The sequence below is a fragment of the Mobula birostris genome, chromosome 14 (genome assembly GCF_030028105.1).
Source record: "Mobula birostris isolate sMobBir1 chromosome 14, sMobBir1.hap1, whole genome shotgun sequence".
Taxonomy (NCBI): Eukaryota; Metazoa; Chordata; class Chondrichthyes; order Myliobatiformes; family Myliobatidae; genus Mobula; species Mobula birostris.
In genome coordinates this window covers 70,776,247-70,797,707 of record NC_092383.1, presented here as the reverse complement: position 1 = coordinate 70,797,707, position 21,461 = coordinate 70,776,247, and positions in this window count along the sequence as shown.

Here is a 21,461-nt window from a genome sequence, read left to right as displayed (position 1 = left end):
TTGCTCTCCAAAAAAAAAACATTGTGCATGTCTCAAGTTTGCAAAAGACCACCTGGATGTTCCACAGTGCTACGGGGACAATGTTCTGGGGACAGATGAGACAAAAGTTGAACTTTTTGGCAAAAATACATTTGCTATGTTTGGCAGAAAAAAGACACAACGCACCAACGCCAAAACCTCATCCAAACTGTGTAGTGCCCCCACCCCACTCTACTTCACAATTCCCCATACCCTTTTCCCTCTCTCACCTTACCTCCTTTCCTGTCCAGTGCCTCCCTCTGGTGCTCCTCCCCCTTTTCTTTCTTCCATGGTCTTCTGTTCTGTCCTGTCAGACTTCCCCTTCTCCAGCCCTGTATCTCTTTCACCAATAAACTTCACAGCTCTTTACTTCATCCCTCCCCCTCCCTGTTTCACCTAGCACCTTAAGTTTCTCTCTCCTCTCCCCCATCTTTTAAATCTATTCCTCATCTTTTTTTCTCCAGTTCTGCTGAGAGCCTCGACCCAAAATGTCGACTGTACTTTTTTCCATAGGTGCTGCCTGGCCTGCTGAGTTCCATAAGACCATAAGACCATAAGACAAAGGAGCAGAAGTAGGCCATTCGGCCCATTGAGTCTGCTCCGCCATTTTACCATGAGCTGATCCATTTTATCCTATTTAGTCCCACTGCCCCGCCTTCTCACCATAACCTTTGATGCCCTGGCTACTCAGATACCTATCAATCTCTGCCTTAAATACACCCAATGACTTGGCCTCCACTGCCGCCCGTGGCAACAAATTCCATAGATTCACCACCCTCTGACTAAAAAAATTTTTTCGCATTTCTGTTCTGAAAGGGCGCCCTTCAATCCTGAAGTCATGCCCTCTCGTACTAGACTCCTCCATCATGGGAAGCAACTTTGCCACATCCACTTTGTCCATGCCTTTTAACATTCAAAATGTTTCCATGAGGTCTCCACTCATTCTTCTAAACTCCAAGGAATACAGTCCAAGAGCGGACAAATGTTCCTCATATGTTAACCCTCTCATTCCCGGAATCATTCTAGTGAATCTTCTCTGTACCCTCTCCAACGTCAGCACATCCTTTCTTAAATAAGGAGACCAAAACTGCCCACAGTACTCCAAGTGAGGTCTCACCAGCGCCTTATACAGCCTCAACATCACATCCCTGCTCCTATACTCTATTCCTCTAGAAATGAATGCCAACAATGCATTCGCCTTCTTCACTACCGACTCAACCTGGAGGTTAACTTTAAGGGAATCCTGTACGAGGACTCCCAAGTTCCTCCAGCATTTTGTGTGTGTTGCTTGGGTTTCCAATATCTGCAGATTTTCTCTTATTTGTGATGTGTAATATTGAATCATTTTTCTCAATAAATAAATGAACAAGTATAATATTTTTGTATTATTTATTTAATTGGGTTCTCTTTATCTAGTTTTAGGCCTTATGTGAGATCTGATCATATTTTGGGTCATATTTATGCAGAAATAGGGAAAATTCTATTGGGTTTACAAACTTTCTAGCACCACTGTAAATACAAATTTACTGATTTACCAAATAGCGGTCTAGTTGGTCTTGCATAAGGAAGACACGGTTGTCCTAGTGATACGCAATGATGTTTGCTCCCAGGATAATGAGTTCCAAGTTCCCATGCAATGTTCCATTGGTACTGTTGCAAGGGAATTATGTCATTTAATGCACCTATGACGAAAAGATGCACGGAAATCTCAGTCAAATATTTAGAGTGACACAATAGGGCCCTGTTGCATTTCACATTATATGTAATTTCACTTCCATAACAATGAGGAAAGGAAAAAATATATTCAATTGCACTTTTCTAGTCAGGGATTCATAAAACACAGAAACAAGCCCTCTGGCCCACTGAGTCCATGATACCAGTAAGCACTCCAGTTAGACCCACCCTATACTTATCCTCTTTTCCACTTAATTCTCCACGTATCTCTATCAACATACCCAGATTCAACCACCCTCCCCAACGCACTCAGAGAAATTTGTTGCAAACATCTCACCTATCTGAAGGTCTTTGGGGTGTGGGAAGAAATTGGAAGACCCAGGAACCCATGCACTCACAATGAGAATGTGCAAGCTCCACACAGAAAGTAATAGAAGTTGAGATTGAACATGGGTCACTGGAGTAAGGAGGCAGCAGTTCCACCAACTGTACCATGGTAACACGTTGACATTTTATGAAGTCCAGAAACTATAAAAATGGTTTCAAGGTTGATCAGTCAATAAATGGAGCAACTGTTTCACAATGGACTGTGCTAACAGCAGAGGAACCAGGTACTACCAGCGAGGCACGGTAGTGTGGTGGTTAGCAAAATGCTGGCTCATTTATGGTCACTATGTGAACGGAGTTTGTATGTTCTCCCTGTAACCCTGTGTGTTTCCTCCAGGTGCTCCAGTTTCCTCTCATATTCCAAAGATGTATCAGTTGGTAGGTTAATTGGTCATTGTAAATTGTCCTGTGCTTAAGCTAGGGTTAAAATTGGTGTGTGGTGGGGGGGGGGTTGCTGGGTGGTGTGGATCAAGGAAGGAAAGCAAGGATCAAAGGGCTGGAAGTACCTATTCTCAATAAATAATAAATAAAACTATTGAGCTCCAGCAATTTGAATTGGAATGGTTATTATTTAAATATTAAGAAAGAGAAATATTTGATCACAATCTAATTTCTGGCAGTTAACAAATGAGGATGGAGATAGAGTGTTAAGATTGGCCCATAGTTAATTTGCCAATGCTCAGAAATTAAAGATTTATAACAAAACCATAAAAAGGCATAAACAATACATTCACCATAGTGGAGAAAAATATCCTGCTTTCCTGTGATGTATTTGAGATCAGACATTACCATTAAGATGAGTTCAATTAACTGTGGTTGCTCTGTAAATTCACACAGCACCAAGTGAAGACTGTAGGAAGGAACATTAAATAGCACTCACTGAGAGCAAGAAACCCTGGTTTGGCACAGTAATGCCTCCAAAAGTACCTCCATCAATGATTTGGAAAGGTATTGAGGGTAATTAAAGTATTGTACATTAGCTTGTTCTAACTTAGCACATTTATTCAATAATGAAGCAGGGATTTATAAGCCTAAGTTGTTAAAATAGGATTCTATGAATATAAAAGTTAACTATATTGATATCTGTTTATATCTGTGCAGTATCAAATAATGAGTGATGGCTTTAATGAGAATTTGAATAATGCAATGTTTAATGAATAAATCAATAGAAATTCTCTGGTGTGAAAGCAATGAAAAGATTATTATTTTCACACATGGTGACTCCGCCGTCGACCTTTGATAGTCTCCTATTAATATTCCAAACTGCAAGAACCAGCTGTGGAAAATAACTCATAAATCCTCTGAAGAACAATAGAAAGCTGTTGTGTAGGGGTGTGGCAGTAAAGATAAGAAGGATTTTAGGAACAAAATACGTCTGTTTAGTCTGCTGTATTAGTGCCACTTGCTTTGACGTGTGCCATTGCAGTGCTTGGGAGAGAAAGTAACAGTGAGGAGAGGCAAGGGAGGAAAGCAAGGATTGACAAAAAGACAGCCCAAGGGACTTTTGTTTATGTTTCAAGGTCATAGAGTCAAGTCAAGTCAAGTTACTTTTTATTGTCATTTCGACCATAAACTACTGGTACAGTACACAGTAAAAACGAAACAACGTTCCTCCAGGACCATGGTGCTACATGAAACAACACAAAACTACACTAGAATAAGTGAGACAACACAAGGCTACACTAGACTATGTAAGACAACACAAAAACTACATTAGACTACAGACCTACACAGGACTACATAAAGTGCACAAAACAGGGCAGTACAATAAAAAATAAAGACAATAGGCACAGCAGAGGACAAATTACAATATAATAATAAATGATGTAGATGTCAGTCTAGATTCTGGGTATTAAGGAGTCTGATGGTTTGGGGAAGAAACTGTTGCACAGTCTGGTCGCGAGAGCCCGAATGCTTCGGTACCTTTTGCCAGATGACAGGAGGGAGAAGAGTTTGTATGAGGGGTGCGTGGAGTCCTTCACAATGCTGTCAAAGAGTCTTACAGCATAGAAACAAGCTCTTTGTCCCACTGAGTTTGTATCAACCACTACATACCCTTTTATACTATTCCCATTATATTCCCCCCACATTCCCATCAATTACCTACAGAATAAACCACTCGCCAATACACTAGGGACATTTTATAGAGGCCAATCAACCCACCAAACCTCATGTCCTTGGGACCAGGGAGGAAGCAAGACCAGCTGGGAGTAAATCCAGGTAGATGCAGGAAGATGTGCAAATTACATTGAAGGTGAGCATCAAACCCAGGTTGCTGGAGTTTTGGGAAAGGGATTTTACTAATTGGACCACCATGCTGCCTGTGTCCATATCTTCTTACCCCATTCCAGATGCTGCTACCCAAGCAGATGTTTTGGATACAACCCACCCACTCTCCCCATAAACACATTTCCTATGCCACCAAGTTGCAGGCTCGGTGAGCCCACCTCGCCTCAGAATATGTAAAAATGGAACAAATCATCCTTGGCTCTGAAGGTATCTACATGATGGGATACTGGTGTTGGATAGATGGGCACAATAGGCAAGAGGTTCAACTAAAAACATTACTAATAACATCTTTTCTGAAGCAAATTGTGGTGAGCAAACACTGCAGGTGGAGGTGAGGCTGGTTTGGCGGATCAGCTGTGCGAGGGCATTGTGAGAAGCAATGTGTTCGAGCTGGGGTCGCAGAGGGAGTTCATATCGCTGTTGCTGTGGAATGAGTGACTTGGAGAAGAGTCGATGCAGAAGAGTTTCGATGCCCGTCCACTTAACCTGGGTGTGAGGTTGGATCGATACAAGCGCTGAGCCGATTTGGTTAGATCGAGAATGGCTCTGGGCTGTGCGGCCCAAGCATACTGTGGCACCTCGATCTGGGTCCTAGAGCGAGGCACCACCTGGTGCTTGGACAATTTAAACACAGGCAAAGATAGACTGGAAGCCTGACTGTCGGGAATGGAGGTGAGGGTCGGGCTGACTTCCTTTGCTCTTCCACCAATTTTCACTCTTACTTTGCGGCTCTGGGGCTTTGAACTGATCTGATCTGCCTGCTGTGCATTTTTGTCCTGCTGGTGTGATGAGCTGGGATCAAGGCTCATTGGGTGGTAGGTAAAGACAAGGGGAACTCTATCCCTATTATGGCAGAAGGAAGATAGGATGTAGGTGGAAGTCCGGGAAATGGGTATGACACCAATGAGGGCAGCATGGATGGTAGAGGAAGGGAAACCCCTTTCTTTGAAGAAGGAGGACATCTCAGATTTAATACATTGTGTTATCATGTGCATTGAAGTGAGATTCTGGGAGCTAGTTTCATTAAAATTGAGATCAAACCATATATGACGCTGCAAATGTTGCATCAATTACAACAGAAGAAACATTTGTAATCTCATAGCTTATTATCATAAATGAAACGTTAGTGCATCTAGATCTAGGGGTAACAGTCTCTAAATAAAGGGATGTCTATTTGGGCAGATGAGAAGGGTAGTGAATCTCCAGAGGGCAGTGAATCCTTAGAATTCTCTACCCAGGAGAGCAATGATGCTCAGTTGCAGAGTATATTGAAAACAGAGATTGATAGATTTCCAGTCTTGGTAGAACCAAGGGTGAATGGCTTAGTACAGGAAAGTGACATTGAAGCAATTGATCAGCCATGAATCAGTGGTTCACTTTTTTTTACATTTTTATTGCACAGAATGAATAATCACTTAGAAATGCAATATTATTTATGGATTTTCAGGAGCTATTTACAGGCTAAATAGTCTTTGAGGAAATAATCAATTGCATTTCTAACACTTAAAAAGACAGTGTAAATCACTGACAAAGTATTTCAGGATGGGTTAGGAGCTGGGCTTCACCATCCAGCATGCAAAATATCAAAACTCTACAGGAATAACTGTTCTACATGAACATCTCAATACTTTTGCAATATCTCTGGCGATGCTGCTATTTAAATATTCAAATGCTTCAATTTGTTCTGCTTATTATCAGAGACTGTATACAGTATGCAACCTGAAGCTCTTGCCGTCGCAGACATCCATGAGAAACAGCACCCAAAAGAATGAACAAGAGAAAAGCATTAGCACCCCAAAGCCCCCTTTCCCCTTCTCCCACACAAGCAGCAGCAACATCAATGCATCAACTCCCCCCTCCCCTCCGCCCATCTCAGCGAAAGCCTCAGTGCCCACCACCCACAACAGCAAAGCCCCCAAAGAGAGACCATCATCTGCAGTCAGCAGAAACTATTGTTTACCCGACAGTTTGACATGCCACGAGCTCTCTCTTTCACTAACAAGGGACAGAGAGTTATCGCCCATTTTCACAGTGAAGGGAGAGACTGGCCTTCTCTGTTACAATATTGCAGTCTGCCATGTCGCTTTTTATTCTGAGATTCTTCAATTCGAGAATTGGCAGCAAACTCTCCCCACATCGAGAGAGGGAGAGAGAAAGAGAAAGCAATCACTCGACCGCTGAGACCTTTGTCCACATCATCTGCTGCCATGAAATCCCGATGTTTCATCTCCCGTGACACCTCAGTTGTCAACACCAGCCTGGAATTGGTCATCTTAGAGCCCCACCCTGGAGGTGCCATCTTCCAAGTCACGCCTGGAGAATATCAGAACACGGTCGACCGGCGAGCTCCTTAAAAAAATGCCACTTAAGTGCCACTTGCAGAACAGAACCTCAGTAGAACCCCAACCACCTTGAAAAGGAAAAGCAGGGGCATTAAAGAGAGTAACTTAAGCTGCTTCTGCAGATGAGATCGAAGAGGCAGCCACTCGACACCATCTTCATAGTTCAAAGTTCAAAATAAAATTTATTATTAGTCTACATACCTGTTACCATATACCACCCTGAGATTCTTTTTCTGAGGGCATACTTAGCAACCTATAGAACTGTAAACATCAGCAATGATAAACTGTAAACAAACTATGCAAGTGCAGATATAAATAAATAGCAATAAATAATGAGCATGAAATAACAATATAACAAGGTCATTAAATGAGTGTACTTATCCCCTTTTGTTCAAGACCCTGATGCTTGAGGGGTAGTAACTGTCTTTGAACCTGGTTGTGCAAGTTCTGAGGCATTTGTACCTTCTACCTGATGTCAGCAGCGAGAAAAGAACATGAACTGGGTGGAGGGGATTGCTGATAATGGAGGCTTGCTTTTCTACGGCAGCGGTCCCCAACCGCTGGGCCGCGGACCGATACCGGGCCGCAAAGCATGTGCTACCGGGCCATGAGGAAACGATATGATTTGGCGATATGAAACGATATGAGCCTCAGCTGCACCTTTCCTCATTCCCTGTCACGAACTCTGTTGAGCTTGAACGCACGCGAGGTCATTACCCGCGCATCATCCATGTCAGCGCAGGAAGGAGATCAACTCTTTGAGCTTGCAAACGATGGCGGGCTGAAAAGTATGTTTGACATAACATCTCTGCCGGCATTCTGGATCAAAGTCAAGGCTAAATATCCTGAGATAGCCACGAAAGCACTGAAAACGTTGCTTCTACTTCCAACATATCTCTGCAATGAATGCAACGAAAACTAAATTGCAGAATAGATTGGACATAAGGAACCCCCTTCGAGTATCGCTGTCTCCCATCACCCTTCGATGGGACCATCTTGTTGCAGGGAAACAAGCCCAGGGCTCCCACTGATTCAGCGATATTGGTGTGTTGCAATGATTTTATATGTTCATACGGGGAAAATATGTGCTGTGTGTTTAATATCCAAATGTTACTTAAAATGTTATGGTGCTATTGACTTATATAACCATATAACCATATAACAATTACAGCACGGAACAGGCTATCTCAACCCTTCGTCCGTGCCGAATGCTTACTCTCACCTAGTCCCACCGACCTGCACTCATCCATAACACTCCATTCCTTTCCTGTCCATATGCCTACCCAATTTTTCTTTAAATGATAATGTCAAACCTGCTTCTACCACTTCTACTGGAAGTTCGTTCAACACTTACTTCAACCTCCCCTGTCCTCCCCTAATAATTGACTTATCACTATATTCACGCAAGGAAAATATGCGCCGTGTTTAATATTAAATTCGTTAGATAAACCGTTTTAGTAATGAAATTGAGTGTATTAGCCACTTATCACCTATATTCCAGTCATGATTAACACTCCCCCCCGAACAGAATTGTTAAAAACGATTTGTAGAAAAAAATCGGCACGTACACGCATGCACACACAGGTGCCGCGCAAGGCTTCATGGTCATGGTAGTCTTTCTCGGGGTAAACACAACGTATTTGACTACTCCTCTTGTTCATTGGCAACCCTACCCCCCAACCCCTGGGTTGGCCGGTCCGCAAGAATATTGTCAATAATAAACCGGTCCGTGGTGCAAAAAAGGTTGGGGACCCCTGTTCTATGGCAACAGTTCATGTAGATTTGCTCAGTGTTTGGGAGGGCTTTATCTGTGAGGTACTGGACTGAATCCATTACCTTTTGTAGGATTTTCCACTCAAAGACATTGGTGTTCCCATACCTGGCTGTAATGCAGCCAGTCAGCACACTTTCCACCACACATCTGCAGAGGTCTGCCAAGGTTTTCAATGACATGGTGAACCTCCACAGACTCCCGTGGAAGTAAAGATACTGTCATGCTTTCTTTGCAGTAATATTTATATGATGGGTCCAGGACAGGTCCTCTCAGATAGTGACACCAAGGAATTTAAAGTTCATGACCTTCTCCATCTCTGTTCCTCCATGGACATCTGGTTCTCTCTTCTGAAGTCTCCAATCACTTCCTTGGTCTCATTGACATTGAGTGAGAGGTTGTTGTCATTACACCACTCAGCCAAGTTTTCAATCTCCCTCCTGGGTGCTGATTCATCACCCCCTTTGATACAGCCCACAAAAGCAAACTTGTATATGGTGTTGGAGCTGTATTTAGCCATACAGTTATAGGTGTAAATCAAATAGAGCAGGGGGCTAAGTACATATCCCTGTGGTGCTCCTGTGCTGAACGAGATTGTGGAGGATGGACAATAGGTGCTTGGTGAAGCGGTTTCCAAATCCATGTCGGGTCTCACTGATACACAGGAGGCTAAACTGGGAGTTTGGACTCCTGACCCGACATAGATTGGTAGACTGCTTCACTGAGTACCTATACTCTGTCCGCCAAAAAAAAAACAGGATCTCCCAGCGGCCACCCATTTTAATTCCACCTCCCATTCCTCTTCTGACGTGTTAGTCCATGGCCTCCTCCACTGTTGTGATGAGGGCACACTCAGGCTGGAGGAGCAACATCGCACATTCTGTCTGGGTAGCCACCAACTTGATGGCATGAACATTGATTTCTCGAACTCTTGGTAATGCCCCCCTTCACTATTCCCCATTCCCATTTCCATCTCACACTGTATCTCCTTACCTGCCCGTCACCTTCCTCTGGTGCTCCTCCCCCTTTCCTTTCTTCGATGGCCTTAAGTCCTCTCCTATCAGATTCTCCCTTCTCCAGCCCTGCTTCTCTTTCACCAACCAACTTTCCAGCTTTTTATTTCACCCCTCCCCTCCCTGTTTCACCTATCACCCTGTGTTTCTTTCTACCCTCCCCCCACCTTCTAACTCTTCATTTTTTTCCCAGTCCTGACGAAGTGTCTCGGTCCGAAATATTGGCTGTACTCTTTTCCAGAGATGCTGCCTGGCCTGCTGAGTTCCTCCAGCATTTTGTGTGTGTGGCTTGGATTTCCAGCACTGCTGATTTTCTCATGATTGTAAATAATAAAAGGAATATTTTGGTGAACTTTGTATGTTGCTCTCCCATATATATTTTTTTGCAATTTTAAGGAACTCCATCAGGTTGTTCAACAGGTGAATATTTAATTTTGCTTATTCTTAAAACATAAATTAAAGGAATGTCAGTGTACAGTTTAATTCGTATATTTTCAGTTTCTCCCTTTTAATGTGAATTTAACAAAGGTGAGACTTAGTTTAACATATACAAGTCAACATGTTGTGATTTTGGAAAGAATACAAAATTGTATGTCTGCACATAGAAGTAATAAAAATACAGATGTATTTAAAGATTGAGCATTCTTGTTTTACACAGACGTTAGCCTCACCTCATTGATAAGTTGTTAGTTGTTTACTAGTTCCAAAATAAAAGTATATAAAATCTCAGAAAAATGAATCGGTTTATTGTTTCGTGTTCCATCTTAATGTGACTAAAAGGTTATGTGCATACAACCGTGGACTCAGCCCATTTGCTTATATTCTGTGTTTACCATTTGCAAATTCTCACATGATATTTAGGGGACATTTCTTGTTGCTGATGACACCTTGTTGATGGCTTGATGTGCTTTGGAAATATCTTTGTTTTGCTTCATCAATGTTTGTAGGGAAACTTTGTTGTTATAGTTAACCCTCTTTACTATGGTTTGAAACAAACATCTGACATAGCCAAAAGCTGGCCTGAACATGTTGATAATATCTTGGGCTAGGCCTCTACAAACTCTTGCTTCATTTAGCACAGAAAGGAGCCATTCAGTTGTAGTGCACGCTACAGGTCCATGAGAGAGTAACCTGTTAGTCTCAATTTCCTACTCTTTATCCCTCATCTTCTGACCCTCTGCTCCCCCACAACTTGCAAATTTCCTCATTTTAATATTTATCCAAATCCTTTGGAAACTACCTTTGAATCAGCTTTTACCATCTGCTCAGTTGATGCATTGCACATCCTATCAACTCACTAGAAATACATAATTTCTGAAATCCTCACTTATTTGGCAATTATTTTAAGTCCATTTTGATCATTGGTCCTCTAGCCACTTGAAACAGTTCCTTCTTCTCAACTCTATTGCAAACAATAAAGGAAACCTTTTAAAATCATTTATATTTATTTGTGAGCTTGTAATTAAAGTAATGGGACATTTTGCCACTTTTTTCATGTAATTCCTTTTGCATTTAATGGTTCTCTGCCCTGCTTTTCTCCTTTCCTTTCCTGAAATGGACATTGTTTGGAGCAAGTATCATTACAGAATATTGCCAAGTATCTGCTCTTTACGTGTAAGCCTGGACAGCATATTATTTGAATATGGAGCTAATGTAGTCTCCTCAGATCCACTTCTGCAGCCTTTTCTCCTGGAACTGAGCACTGCATTCTCAACAGGAATTAATCAAGGTCTTGCACAATAAGGACATAATGTTGTACGTTGTTTTGATTGGAAGTGTTTCCAAAGAGTTTGATGCTTTGGTGTATAGGGCAGGAACAAAAGTGGGTCTATCAATGTTCACTTTTGTGACGGAGAAAATTCCAACATCTGGCATCCAGATATCGATAGTTAAACTCAAAAATCAGGGAGTTATATTGTGATTTGTTCTGCTCTGCCAGAGGTCCTGCACCACCAGGATTTGGTTGAGAGGGTTATTGTTCAAATACTTTAAACAAATAGCTTCAGTAAGCTCCTGTATTCAATTGAGAATGGGAAATTATGATTCATTGCAAATAAAAAAGCTGGAGATCTGAAATAAGAACAGAAATTGAGCAGTGGCCAATAGGAGAGATTGCAAGCCTGAGAAGATGCAGTTCACACGGGTTCATCAATTGTGCAGAAAAGGCAGCAACTCGCGGCAGCTCGGAGATTTGAGCACTGGCCAATCAGCATTTGAGGTTGATTGGCAAGAACAAAATAAAGTAAGGCAGGGGCAAGTGGAGCAGCCAGTGTCATGGTGATCGTCAATGGAATGGACGAAGTTAATGTGGGGATTTTGAGGCTTTAGTTTGTCGAGGTTTCAGCAAAAAGAGGCTTCAGTCAGAGAAGGCAAAAAAAAAAAGCAGTAACTAGATTTCCCCTCCTCACCAGTTTATTGATCTTTTTTTACAGTTGCTCAGTTAGAACAGTAGGTACGTCAGGCAGGATAGTGGAATGCTTCTCTTGCGGGATGTGCGAAGGCAGGGAGACCTCCAGTGCCCCTGATGACTACACCCACGAGAAGAGCATCCAGCAGCAGCATCTAACACTCTGCATTAAGGAGTCAGAGCTGAAACTGCGTGATCTCCGGGTCACTTGGGGGCTGAGGGGGTGATAGACAGGACATATAGAGAGGTAATTACACCCAAGGTGCATGGCACTGGAAATAGGCTGACAGTCAGGAAGGAGAAAGGTGTTAAGCAGCAAGTGCGGAGTACCCCTGTGGCCATTCCCCTTAACAACAGGTGTATCACTTTAGACACTGCTTGGGGTGCCAACCTAGCAGAGGAAAGGCACAATGGTCAGATCTCTGGCACTGAGTCTCACTCTACAACTTGGAAGGGAAGCAGGGAGAAGCAGTGAACTGTGGTGATTGGGGATTCATTAGTCAGGGTAACAGAAAGGAGGTTTGGTGGACGAGAACAAAATTCTCAGATTGTATGTTGCCTCCTGGGTGCCAGGGTTTGGGACATCTTGGATCAAGTCCTTAATGTTCTTAAGTGGGAGGGTGAACAGCCAGAAGGTCCATGCAGGTACCAATAACATTGGTCAGAAGAGTGATGAGGTTCTGCAAAGTGAGCTCAAGGAGTTAGGTGCTAAGTTAAAGGGCAGTACCTCCAAAGTTGTGATCTCAGGATTACTACCTGTGCCATGTGCTAATGATGCCAGAAACAGGAAGATTACACAGTCTAACATGTGAATAACAGTTTTCTGTAGAAGGGAGGGCAAAAGGTTTTTGGATCATTGGTCTCTCTTCCAGGGAAGGTGGGACCTGTACAGAAGAGGTGGTTTGCATCTGAAGTGGGGGTACTAATATCTAGCGGGAAGATTTGCTAGTGCGGCACAGGGGGGGTTTAAACTAATGTTGCTTGAGGATGGGAACCAGAGTACCAGAACAGTTAATGGAGAGGTTGTGGAGACAAATGTTGGTAAGACCTCAGGCAAAGTTAGGAATCAAAAAGTTGTGCATAGTGGATTAATGTCCTGAGCTGTATATATTTCAATGCAAGAAGTATCATAGGAAAGGCAGATGAGCTCGGGGCATGGATCAGCAACAGGAATTATGATACTGTAGCTGCTGGTGAGATTTGTTTGCAGGAGAAACCGGACTGGCAAGTCAATATTCCAGGGTTCGGTTGTTTTAGACGCAATAGAGCAGGAGGGATAAAAGGAGGAGGGGTGGCGTTACTAGTCAGGGAAAATGTTGTGGCAGAAATCAGTCAGGACAGAACGGAGAACTTGTCTAGTGAGAGGTTATGGGTGGATCTAAGAAATAAGAGAAGTATGACCACGTTAATGGGGCTATATTACAGACTACCCAACAGTCCAAGGGATTTAGAGGAACAAGTTTGCAGGGAGACTGCAGACTGTTGCAGGAAATACAAGGTTGTTATAGTAGGTGATTTTAACTTTCCACGTATAGAATGGGACTCCCATACTGTTAAAGGACTAGATAGGATAGAGTTTGTCAAATGTGTTCAGGAAAGTTTCCTTCATCAGTACATAGAAGTCCCAATAAGGGTGTGCGCGATACTTGATCTGCTGTTAGGGAATGAGACAGGACAGGTGACAGAAGTTTGAGTAGGGGAACACTTTGCATCAAGTGGTCACAATGCAATTATTTCAAAGTAAATATGCAAAAAGATAGGTCTGCTCTGCGGGCTAAGATTCTAAATTAGAGTAAGGCCAATTTTGATGGTATCAGAAAGGATTTAGCAGGTGTGGATTGGGACAGGCTTTTTTTCTAGCAAAGTTTTACTTGGTAAGTGGGAGACCTTCAAAAGTGAAATTTTGAGAGTGCGAAGCTTGTACGTGCCTGTTAAAATAAAAGGTAAAGATACCAGGTGTAGGGGCCTTGGTTTTCAAAAGATATTGAGGTCCTGGTTAAGCAGAAAAAGGAAGTTCATAGCAGGTATAGGCAGGTAGGAACAAATGAGGTGCTTATGGAGTATAAGAAAGCAAGAGAACACTTAGAAAGAAATCAGGAGGGCCAAAAGAAAACACTAGGTTGTCCTTGCAGACAAGGTAATAGAGAATCCTTTGGGATTCTACAGATATGTTAACAGCAAAAGGATTGCAAGGGACAAAATTGGTCTCCAAGAAGATCAGAATGGTAACCCTTGTGTGGAGCCAAAAGATGCCGGAGATTTTAAATAATTTTTTTGCATCTGTACTTACTCAAGGGATGGACACAGAGTCTATAGATGTGAGGCAAAGCAGCATCAACTTCATGGACCACAAAGAGATTACAGAGGAGGAGGTGTTTGCTGGCCTGGGGCAAATCAGGGCCTGACAAGAAATAGCCAGGGCACTAGTGGAGATATATAAATATCTCTTGCAACAGGTGAGGTACAAGAGGATTGAAGGATAGCCACTGTTGTTCCACTGTTTAAAAAACGTCTCTGAGGTTGCGTGGGATTACCATTAGAGACCCTGGGTTGAGGGTGAAAGGTAGAAGGTTCAAGTGGAACATGAGGGGAAACTTCTTCATTCAGCGGGTTGTGACAGTTTGGAACGAGCTGCCAGCACAAGTGGTACATGCAAGCTCAACTTCAATGTTTAAGAGAAGTTTGGATAGGTACATTGAGGGTAGGGGTATGGAGAGCTATGACCACAGTGCAGGTTGATGAGAGTAGGCAACTTAAATGATTTGGCATGAACAGAAGGGTTGAAGGACTTCTTTCTCTGCAGTATTTTTCTATGACTCCATGATTCTATGACGAATTCTGGAAGCACTCAGCAGGCCACGTAACATCTGCAGAAAGAGAAACAATTAATGTTCTGAGAAAGAGAGAATAGAGAAAGGGAGCAAACAAAACAATTTGCAGATACATTTACATGGGAAAAGATGTACAGTGGCTGGTGGGGCAAGAAAAGCGGGTGAGAGAGTTGGCATGGGAGTAATCCCTCCAGAACTGTTAATATCCTGTTTTTAAAGAGACGGATAACAACCACTTACAGTATGGTTGATATCTTATTTTAAGTTTTATTTAATTCGGTTATGGACGCTGGGTGTTTCTAGCAAAGCCTGTATTTATTCCCCTGCTATAATTACTACTGTAAGTAAACCCACTGCAGTACTTCAAGTGACAGTATAGTGCTTTTGGACTTTGTCCCAATGACAATGAATGAATGGCATTGCATTTCCAAGTCATCACACTGTGTATTTGTGGGGAAGGTACGATTCACACCTGCTGGTGCCCTCGATATTTTAGGTAATGTACTTTTGAAGAAGCCTGTCTGAGTTACTGAGATACATCCTATGGATGGTTCCACCTGCACTTTTAGTTGGAAATTCAAGGTAGTAAATGTTCCTGATGGTATTGGGTTTGGTTGGATTTATGTGGACAAGTCAAGAGTGTTTCTGGATCTGGATGGAGATTTGAATCTATCTGTTGCATAGTTCAGTGAGAATGTCATTATTGGAGCTCATACATCCTTACATTATTCCCATTCTCCTTGAATATCTTCCTGTACCAAGGTCAGAGAGACTTTTCCTTCTCCTCCCTTTCACTTAAACTTTTCTTTGTGTTTTTTCATCTCTTGCCTCTCAAAGTCCAAACTTACACTCCCGTCATGAGAAGTGGAAGTGGGTAAGGCCAGTGAACAGGACTCCGGTGAGGCTGTATAAGCCAGTCCCCTGTACAGTGGATGCAATGGATTTCAGAAGTGTTAATGAACTTCAACCATACCACCGACCTCAGAGGACGATGGAAGTGGGAGTTTATCAATGGCTTATGCTCCATTTAAGAGCTAAGGGCCCAGGTAAGTCCCATAGGTTGCACTAGCTGGTTTATGCAGTAGCCTTGAATGAAGCATAAGTTTCATTAGCTCTTTCTATCCTACTCCCTCAAGACTTTAGTATCTTGTACTACTGTCGAAAGCTTATTGAATGATAGTGACAGGCAAACAAAAACATCCACCAATTAATGAGTAAGATATGGATAATCGCTTGAAATATTGATGGTCAAAGGCCCTGGAAGAAATGGGTAATCTTGCTATTTTCTAGCCATTGCAAAGTGCAGAGGCCTCAGCTGGAGACATTGCCTTACAAAATTACAGATTTGGCTTCAAAGCAGAGTGGCATGCTATTTGATGCGATGATCTATTTGTTTAATTTACATCATGTTCCATTGCACAGGTGCTACATCTAACCTACATGATGGACAACAAAATTTGCCCACAAATTTGCATGTGCTTCACTGATACTACTTCAGAATCCCAAATGTTTACTCAATATCCTAACATGTTGTCATTTCCAAACTCAGTTTTGACTCCACTCTATCTACATAACCACTGTGAACTGAATGGCATTTCCTTGCCTAAGCAATGGCTGTCTTCTTATAACCAATCCAGATGGCAAATGGTTTGAATAACTGTCCTTGGAATATGTAAACAGAACCTCAGTTCTATGAAATTTCCACTTTCTTGTCTTGTTTAATTTTGCCTCCATTTTTCATACTGTAGCTTTATTGGTTCAGAGGCCTGATGCAGTTCTCAGCAATTCCTCCATCTTGGTATCATAGAATTCAGTAAGAACAAAGGCAATTTTCCACATTGCCAAATGTAAATCAACCATAATAATTTCCTGTCCTTCTATCAGTAACTTGTGAATATTTTGAAATATTATTAGAAACACGTACTGCATGTCTGTGCCACTTTAAAATAACTGTAAGCATGAGAAATTCTGCAGATGCTGGAAATCGAAAGCAACACAGACAAAATGCTGGAGGAATTCAGCAGTTCAGGTAGCATCCATGGAAATAAATAAACAATCAACATCGTGGGCAGGGACTCTTCTTCAGGATTGGAAAGGGAAGGGGAAGACACCAGAATAAAATGTGGGGGCGAGGGGAAGGAGGATAGCAAGAAGGTGACAGGTGAATCCAGGTGGGTAGGAAAGGTAAAGGGCTGGAGAGGAAGGAATCTGATAGTAGAGGACATGGACCATAGGAGAGAAGGAAAGAGGAGGAGACCCAGGGGAAGGTTAAGACTTGTGAAAGGAGATAAGGGGCCCGAGTGGAGAATAGAACAGGGAGGGGGAGAGAAAAAATATTTTTATCAGAACAAGAAATTGATATTTATAGTTGGAGGCTACCCAGACAGTTGTTGCTCCTCCACCTTGAGCGTGGCCTCATCATAGCAGAAGAGGAGGCAATGGACCAGCGTGTTGAAATGGAAATCAGAATAAAAATGTTTAGCTATCGGCTATCACTTTAGACGGATGGAGCAGTGTCCCAATTTACGACGTGTCACACCGACATAGAGGTGGCTCCATCAGGAGCACCGGATGCAATAGACGACACCAGCAGATTTGCACGTGGAGTGCTGCTTCATCCAGAAACATGGCTGTAGCACTTTGCAGGGATAAATGCTGGGAGGGATGAACAGACAAGGGAATCACGGAGGGGGACGATCCCTGCGGAGAGTGGGGAGAGAGGAAGAAGTGGTAGGATCCCTTTAGAAGTTGTGGAAGCTGTGGAAAAGTATTTCATGTTGGCTCACTGAGTGGCAGATAAGAACAGGAGAAGTCTATCACTGTTAAGGCAGCGGGAATATGGGGTGAGTACGATGTTTGGAAATGGAGGAGTGTGAGTGAGGCAGCATCAATGGTGGAGGAAGGGAAAACTCATTCTATGAAGAAGGAGGACATCTTTGATGTACTGGAAAGGTAAGCCACATCCTGGAAACAGAACCCTAGGGGGAAAAAATTAACTGGCTTCTGGTAGCATGCTTCCAAAGTTCAAAGTTCAAAGTAAATTTATTGTCAAAGTACATATATGTCACAATTTACGACAGTGAGATTGATTTTCTTGTGAGTGTAACACTCAGGGCTATCAGCTTGTGTTTATCTAAGGGAAATCCCGTCCGCCCGCCAAACGGTGTCTCACCTTCGCCTAGTTGCTGTGTAATGCACCCTGGTTCAAACTCACACATCAAATATCAGACAGCACACAATGTACGATTTACAGATTACACTTTATAGATCTTACTGGAACTATGTAATTAATAGAGATACAATATAAAAGGAAAGTAGAAGGCTGCAAACTTATCAGAGTTCAACTACTTCGTGCACAACCATTGGAGCTCAATTAACGGGGTCTTCTTTCCACCATTCAATCTCCTCCGACCTCCTCAACCTGCCGCCTGGGACCAACCACGGTGGTCGACCAGAGAGCGCCCAGCATGTCCTTCCTCTTTGGTTCTCCTCCCAAAAAGCCCGCCAAACCGTACTGTCCCCCAGCCACATGAGACCGAATATCACCCACAAAAAGAATAACATGGATTCTCTTTGCTTCGTTCCCTCCCTTATCAATAATATAACCCAAACAAGCAGGGAAAGAGAGAACTCCATACATCACAGTTATTATTACAGAAAAGCCATTTTATATAACATACAAAGAAGCCATTTTGGAAACCTCAGCAGCCAGTGTAACCAAGACCCAGTTACGTGAGCATACTTTATAAATCTATAATAGCATAATAACCATATCATGCTATTCAAGGGTTTCAAAAGTTGCAATGGTACATTTAATGTCTGAGAAATGTATACAATATACATCATGAAATACTTTTTCTTTGCAACTATCCTCGAAAAAAGATGAGTGCCCCCAAAGAATGAATGGCAGTTAAATGTCAGAGTCAAAGACCGCCCCCCCCAGCTCCTCCTCCCATGTGTAACCAGCAGCAAAGTAATGATTCCCCCCCACCAGCAAAAAAAGCATCAACACCCACCATCGAGCACTCAAGTGTGCAGCAAAGCATCAGCAAAGACACAGACTTGCAGTACCCCAAAGACTACTTGTTCACCCGGGTATTTGACATACCACAGGCTCTCTCTCTCTCCCTAATAAGGGAGAAGGAGGTGTCTCTGTTTCACAGTGAGAGGGGAGACATAACAAGTAACTCTCTGATTTATGATGTTAAAAGTCCGTTGCATTGCTTTTATCGAGCTCTGTGCCCAAAGAACTTAGGTCTCTGGGCACACAGCCAGCAGCCAGTTCGCTGAATCTGATCTCCTGTCTCCCACAACACAACGGATTCCTGCAGAGACACTGACCTTTGGCCCACCAGTCTCCAGAGCCACGAGATCTCGGACCCCCGACGGTGAGCAAACCTCTTAGGCCGCATCCTTGGCATATCAAATTATGGCCAGCCGAGAAACCCCAAGAGTGGGTCCCATTCCACAAAGAACTGAAGTCAGCATGTAAACATAGAGTTGTTTCCCAAGATGCAAGCGAAGGAGTCACCGTTAAGCACCATTGTCTCCTCCTAAGCTCCTCCTCTATTCAATGAAAGACTGCACCAACTTGGGCATTCAGTCAGTGTGCAAAAGACAGTAAACTGTACAAATACAAAACAAAATAAATAGTAATAATAAATAAATAAGCAATAAATATTGTGGACATAAGATGTGTGGACACGTGGCCAAGTGGTTAAGGCATTGGACTAGCGACCTGAAGGTCGTGAGTTCGAGCCCCGGCCGAGGGAATGTGTTGTGTCGTTGAGTAAGGCACTTAATCACAGATTGCTCTGCAACGACACTGGTGCCAAGCTGTATGGTCCTAATGCCCTTCCCTTGGACAACATTGGTGTCGTGGAGAGGGGAGAATTGCAGCATGGGCAACTGCTGGTCTTCCATACAACCTTGCCCAGGCCTGCGCCCTGGAGAGTGAAGACTTTCCAGGCACAGATCCATGGTCTCGCAAGACTAACAGATGCCTTTAATTTTAATTTAATTAAGACGAAGAATCTTTGAAAGTGAGTCCATTGGTTGTGGGACTATTTCAATGATCGGGCAAGTGAAGTTGAGTGAAGTTACTACTGAGTACTTTCACTACTGAAAACAACCAGACCTTAAAATCTAAAGGAACGTTCAAGATGTTTTCCATTCAATCACACCCCAGTTTCTCTCAGCAAGTAACGTCTTCATAAATTTTTAGCAAAATTTTAAATTGTACAACAGAACAGCTATGTGTATTGTAGTACTGCCAGTACCTCCAGTTGAACTCTGTCTTTTTGTGTGTTTCCCCCTAGTTGCCAGTCTGTTGTTTTGGATTGCCATGTGCTCCTGTCCCCTCTCCTGCTCTACTCCAGCCCCTGCATTACTGAGTACTCCGTCTCTCATCTGCTTCTCATTATTACCTGTATTGCTGCCCCCTGTGTCTCATTGTGCTCCACCTATCATCTGCCTCTCTGTTTATTGCTCAGTGTATTTCAGTCCTGTGTTTTCACCTGTTTGTTCCCAGATTGTGCCAGTGAATTTTCCTCAGCCTTTCCAGCATTTGTATCTGTACTCTGTCTGTTTCCTGATTCTGGTTTTTGGATTTCCCTGGATGTTTTGATCTCTGCGTGAACTTTGACACCAACTTTGTTGCCCCTCTGGATTTGTTACTCAGTAAACATCACAGTGCGCACAGTACTTTGTCTGTAATTGGGTCCCTGCTTCAGCATCCTTAGAAGTATTGATAAGTGTGTGACACTGTCCAAATGTTATTTTGATCCTACCATGTCCTTGTATCACCTACTGCACTTGTTGAGGGAGAATAGGATGTGGCTCAGTGGGAAGCATAATGAATAACTTGATAACTAACTGGACAAGCTGAGGGACAGGAATGTTTTATTGATCAGGCATTCAAGAAGTTAATAAACTTAGACAACAGAAAGCTGCAATTTTTAGGACAACTAATAGTGAAGCATCACATCCTCTTATTTACAATGGGCAGTGTACAACTCTGCATGAACTGTCTTCAGCTTTTCTAAGATGAACATAGCATTATTCTGTTCACTGCTTATTTAAATGTTAATATTCTTCTTTGAATTAGGAACACACACTTGCCTTGAAGTTCAGATTTCAGCACTTAGATGGCAGTTCCTTTTGAGGTCTGGTGGTTTTTGAGTAGGGCAAAGATGCTACAAGAAGCCATTTAATTATTGTTTACGGCGGGGGAGGGAAGAGATTTCTTCTTACAGCACATTTATCTGCCTCATTGTCTCAAAGTGCCTTGCACTGATGAATTTGATTCAAGAATTTTTCACAGTTGGTATGCAAGAAATGCAGTATCCATTTTGCATGCAAGTTAAAATTATAATGTCAATGAGATAAATTTATTTTAATAATGTTAATAAAGGGTAAATATTGGACACTTCACCCGAGAAAACCCTTTGCTCTTCTTCAGTATAGTGCCAAGATATTTCAGATCCACCTGAGAGAACAGAGGAGCTTTAAATCTCATTGCAAAGGTACTAACTCTATCAGTCCTGTATTCCTCTGGGGCTGCACTGAGATGTAGCCAAAATTATTTGTGCTCAAATCTCCAAAGTGGAACTTCAACTTACAACCTTAACATTCAGAGATGGCAGTCCTATTGAACCATGACTTTCAAATAAATATTTGTATTTAATCATGTGGTTCAATCTCTGAAAAAACAGTAAAATGTCAACATTG